This window comes from Nilaparvata lugens, chromosome 5, assembly GCF_014356525.2.
Source record: "Nilaparvata lugens isolate BPH chromosome 5, ASM1435652v1, whole genome shotgun sequence".
Lineage (NCBI taxonomy): Eukaryota > Metazoa > Arthropoda > Insecta > Hemiptera > Delphacidae > Nilaparvata > Nilaparvata lugens.
This window is the reverse complement of record NC_052508.1, coordinates 31353933-31360060: the sequence shown is the minus strand read 5'-3', so window position 1 is coordinate 31360060 and position 6128 is coordinate 31353933.

Here is a 6128-nt window from a genome sequence, read left to right as displayed (position 1 = left end):
TGCCCCACCACCAAGCACCCTCTATGGTAAGGGGATGAGGGTGGTTCAAAGATACCATTTTATGGTTTCTTGCATATAATTAAAAAACTATGACTCTTATCAAATAACAGGTTTTTATCCATTTTTTGCTCTTTCAGGGCTTATAAACAATGCATTGTAAAAATTAATGCTTTTCTTGGGTTTGTAGAGCATTAAATTCTCTTTAAAATGATATATTATTTCACTATTCCAAATTTTCGTTTTATTGTTACAGCGGCAGCTTCAATACATGTAGGGGGTGGAATTTTCAATATTGCAACAAGCGTCAACTCAGCGGTTCCACACCTTCAACAGAGGGGATAAAGATACGCAATTTTGCTATATGTTTACCCACTAACTAGACCAAATTAAGCTGCGAAGTCAAAAATTATGTCCCAGACACCACCTTAAAATTTCATTGGCAAATGATAAAAGGAAATTATGTAAGCGTTAATTTTGTATTTAACAGTTACGTCTGTAAGATAACGTACATAGTTTTAGAGTTATATGCGAGAAACCATAAAATGGTACCTTGAAACTGATAAAGTTTTAGTTTTACTTTTGAAGAATAAAGAGTTGACAAGGGAAACTCACAAAGAAAACGATTTTACATACCGACTGTGTTTTTAATCAACATGACAGTGCTGCCACCATAGTTGTTCAAACACATAAATAATTTTGACATTACAATAGAAATAATACAAAATATAGTTTCACATAAATTATTATATTCCAACACTCCTCCTTAATGTCAAAATGTTTTAACAAAAAATCAGTTTACATCTAAATTGTTATTTCTTAATATTGATAATAAAGATTTTAATCAGAATTACTTGTTAGAAAGTCATCACTTGTATTACTTGTTTTACATAGTCACCAACATATCTTTAAACTTCGAAAATTTGTTACTCAATAATGGTTTAGTAAATATGTCAGCTAGCTGTTTTTCTGAACAACAATATTTTATTTCAAACATGCCATTATGAAATTGTTCGCTTACAAAATGGTACCTGACATCAATGTGTTTACTTTTCCTGTTCATTTGACCTGATTTAATTAGCTTGATAGCACTTTGATTGTCCACATTAAGTACTGTATTAAGTTTTGTTAGTCAATTCTGAAAGAATAGTCTTCAAATATTTTAATTCTTCACAACACTCTGCAGCAGAAATATACTCAGCTTCTGCTGTGGATAAGGCAATAATTGGTTGCTTTCTAGAGCTCCAAATAATTGGTGCTCCTCCCAACAATATAACATACCCACTTGTGCTTTTTCTATCATTTAGATCACCAGCATAATCTGAATCACAATATGCTTCAAATTTCAATACATTTGACTTACAACTGGGAAAAAATAAACCAACATCTTTTGATCCATTTAGATATCTTAGGGTTCTCTTAACATTTTGTACATCTTTAGCACTAGGGTTATCTAAGTACCGGCTTTCATAGTTGACTGCAAAAGACATGTCAGGTCTTGTTTTGTTAGTTAAGTATAGCAAACTACCTACCGCCTCTCTATAGGGAAAATCTATTCTAAGCTTTTCAATTTGGTCATTTTTTACTATGGGTGTATTTTGATATTTACTGCCAGTCACACTAAAATTTTCAAGAACTTTCTTAGAATAGCTTGTCTGTGTTACAAAAATGCCTTCTTTGTTTTGTCTTATTTCCAAGCTTAAATAACTAGCTGGATTCTCATTTACTGTAATTTCAAAATTTTTCATTAATTTTTCCAATAGATTATTCATTTTAGTTTCATCCTTGCTCATCAAAATTCCATCATCTTCATGTATGACTCAATAAAGTTCATTTGAACTGTCTTTGAAAATGCATTGATCAGATTTTAGTTGATGTAAACCTTCTTGCTTTAGAAAAGATGTTAGTTTTTTATTCCATTGAGAAGGGGCTAGCGTCAGGTGATCAATTTTCATAACGGCAAGGAAAGTTGTGTGAGTGCGCCACACCAAATTTTTTTTTACTATCTCCAGTTAATTTCACCTGATTGAAACCTTGAGTGAGATCAAAACTGCTAATGTATTTGCACTTATTGAATCGAATGAGTAAGTTATCTATTGGTTCAGTTTCTGTAAAATCTTTTTTTATGTATTTATTCATCTCTCTTCCATCTAAACATAATCGAATTTCATTATTTAGCTTTTTTACCACTACCATAGGGCTTGTATATTCAGAGCTTCCTGGTTCAATGATTTTCTGATCTAACATTTTCTTTAATTCTTTCTTAACTTGATCTCTATACTGATATGGGATCGGATAACTCTTCTTATCTAATTTCACATCATCTTTCATTTTAAGTTGACATAAATAATCTTTTGCAGATCCAGGACTATCAGAGAAAATATCTTTATTATTTTCAAATACTTCAATTAATTGGCTTACCAATTCAGGAGATTCACCACTTAGTTGTAATCTTAAATTATCAATCTGCTGATTCCATAAAGTATCAAACGTTTCTTGGTTTCTTTCTATGTTGACATGAAAAAGTCTATTGTACTTCAAGGTATCCTTTTTTATAAATGGAAAACAACAATGATATCATATTTTGATTAAAATCAATAACTGCTCCAGCATCTTTTAAGAAATCAGTACCCACCAAAATATCTACATTTAAATCTTGAACTATAAGAAAAACTATTGGCAATTCTAACTTATCAAATAATACTTCTAACATAATCTGTTTATTTACCTTCTTATGTCTCATACCAGTAGCTACAACTATACTTACATTAGGAGCTGGTACTAAGTTCAACTTGAGATTGTTTTTCTTCATTTCATCAACAAGTTTCTCATTAATTACATTTAGGCTACCTCAGAGCCAGTGTCAATAATCATTTGATATTTCTTATTGAAAATTTGTACTTCTATTTCTGCTAAATCATATCCAGTAGGTGGAGTGTTCTCTTGTTCCTCCAATAGTTCATTAAAAATACAACCTTCTTGACAAACAGTTTCAGATTTATTCATAGCTTCATCTACCTGAATTTCTGGAGTATGTACTATATTAACACTTGATTATTTAATATGACTTTCATGATAAATAGGTATTACTTCATTACTTAAATTTTTACAACTATTTTCTTGCATATGAATATGACTGATTAATTCTGGCTTTCTAATTTCTAATCTGTTTGAAGTTGCAGTTTCAAAATTTATTTTATTATGTCTAATGCTATATCAAAATTTGACCTTTCCTTAATTGGGAGAACAGGGCTGTCATTTCGTCGTCCCCTTATTAGTTTAAAGGAACATTCTGTCCTGGACGATTTGCATTCATCTGATTGGAAGTTTGAGCAGGCATATAACCTGGCGGTGGGAGGCTGAAATCTAACTGGTACGGTACGTAGTTGTTAGCTGGTCGATTTGAATTAAATTGATTTGAATTCACAAGTTGATGATTTCTATTATCTCTGAAATTATTCTGAAAATTTTGATCTCTATGACCATTATTGTTTGGTCCATTTTGGTACCTTCGATGTTGGAAATAATTCCTACTTTTGCTTGTTATTATCATGAAACATTACACCATTTGAATTCTGAAATTTATTTCTATCATCCCTATGTTCACTCTGATAAAAACTTATTGTTTTGTTTTGACTTCCAGTTTGAGCATTGTTATGATCACGGGACATTTGTCTGTTTACTTTGTAAGTGTCAGTATTGTCAAACTCATTCAATAAACCAATGAACTCATCACTAGTCTTAATATTACGAATGATTGCAGCTATAGATATGGTTTCATCATAATGACCTTTCAAAAACTTAAAAATAGTATCTTTATCTAAGGCTGGAATTAAGTTCTTAGCAATATTGAAACGAAAAATATAATACTTAGTAAGACTTTTAGATAAGTTTGGCTTATATTTTCCAAATCTCAAATCATTTCTAGCAGATGACTGAATATCGTCTGATCACATTCTAGCAATGAATTTCTCTTCAAATTCTTCATAGTTGTTTACTTCAAAACGGATGAAAATCTACCAATCACGATGAGCAAAATTTGAATTTAAATTGTTTTCCAAAATACCTTTAATTTTGATCCAATTTGTGATTTCATTTCTTTCAAGATATACAGCAGTCAAGTTTACTAAGAAATGCATTGGATTCTTTTTGTCAATTTGCATTTGAAACTCAAACCTATCAAAATTACTATTGTTACCATTATGATTACAAATAGGTTTTGTGGACATGTTTATTTTATTCATGTTTTTCCTAACCTTAGTTATAGCAGCTGTATTTTCTTGACAATCTATTCTCAAAGAGGACAATACCTTGATTTCCCTGTCTACTTTTTCGTTCAAATCTACAACCTCTTTTTCAACATGTTTAATGCTTTCTTTTTTTTTACATTGATAGCATCTTGTCAAATTTTGTTGCTCAATTACGATCTTATTTTTATTTACGTTTCAACAACCTCATCGACCTTATCAGAAACTTGAATGATTTTGTTTTGCATTGACCTTTCAAAAACTTAAAAATAGTATCTTTATCTAAGGCTGGAATTAAGTTCTTAGCAATATTGAAACGAAAAATATAATACTTAGTAAGACTTTTAGATAAGTTTGGCTTATATTTTCCAAATCTCAAATCATTTCTAGCAGATGACTGAATATCGTCTGATCACATTCTAGCAATGAATTTCTCTTCAAATTCTTCATAGTTGTTTACTTCAAAACGGATGAAAATCTACCAATCACGATGAGCAAAATTTGAATTTAAATTGTTTTCCAAAATACCTTTAATTTTGATCCAATTTGTGATTTCATTTCTTTCAAGATATACAGCAGTCAAGTTTACTAAGAAATGCATTGGATTCTTTTTGTCAATTTGCATTTGAAACTCAAACCTATCAAAATTACTATTGTTACCATTATGATTACAAATAGGTTTTGTGGACATGTTTATTTTATTCATGTATTTCCTAACCTTAGTTATAGCAGCTGTATTTTCTTGACAATCTATTCTCAAAGAGGACAATACCTTGATTTCCCTGTCTACTTTTTCGTTCAAATCTACAACCTCTTTTTCAACATGTTTAATGCTTTCTTTTTTTTTACATTGATAGCATCTTGTCAAATTTTGTTGCTCAATTACGATCTTATTTTTATTTACGTTTCAACAACCTCATCGACCTTATCAGAAACTTGAATGATTTTGTTTTGCATTGATTTTTCTACATTTAACATTGATATTTCAAGATCATTAGTTTTTTGCTGTAGCTGACCTATTTCTTTGTGATTTGTGATTTCTACTTAATGTATCATTTATCTCTTATTTTCTGCTTTGTACTAACCTGCTCTATTCTTATGCTAGCAAGTTCTTGCTAATATCATCAAACCTAACATTTTCATCTTGTTTCAGATTGTCAATCTTAGCATTTTGTTCATCAAACCTAGCATCTTGTCTGTCAAACTTAGCATTTTGTTCCTCAAACTTTTGTGTTAAAAACGCTATAAGATTTTGTTTTAAAATAAAAGTCATTGCCTTTCTTCTATTTCATTTATTGAAACTCCATACATTTCCATTACAACATAATCAACATTACATCTTTTTTAAACATAACCTTAAACCTTCCAATTCTTTTCAGTGGCCACTGCCATCTACATAATACAACATCTTCCCCTCAAAAGAAAAGCTTATCAGAATAAAATAAAAATTGACTTGCTATATGAATATAATACGACAATATAAATATACATAATTATGTAGCATACTGCACATCATACTGATCAAACCGTCTTGGTCTCCTACGTTCTCTTACATTATTATTTCCTCTTACTATTGGTTCATTTACTTCATAGTTCCTTTCTACCCCCTCTTCCTCTACTCTACACATCTCATTATCTTCATCAATAACACCTTTGATGCTTTGCTGTGGTTCATTACTGGAATTTCTGATATGATATGAATTTCGCCTATAAACATTACCATCACCATCTTCTAATTTATATGACCTGGAATCATTAACCTTACTAATCACTCTACCAGGTTTCATTAGAAATTCACGTAAATTATAGATTATGATTATTCTAAAAAGAGATAACTTAACTTTATGAATTTCTATTGTAATCAGGCTAAAACCGCTGTTTTAC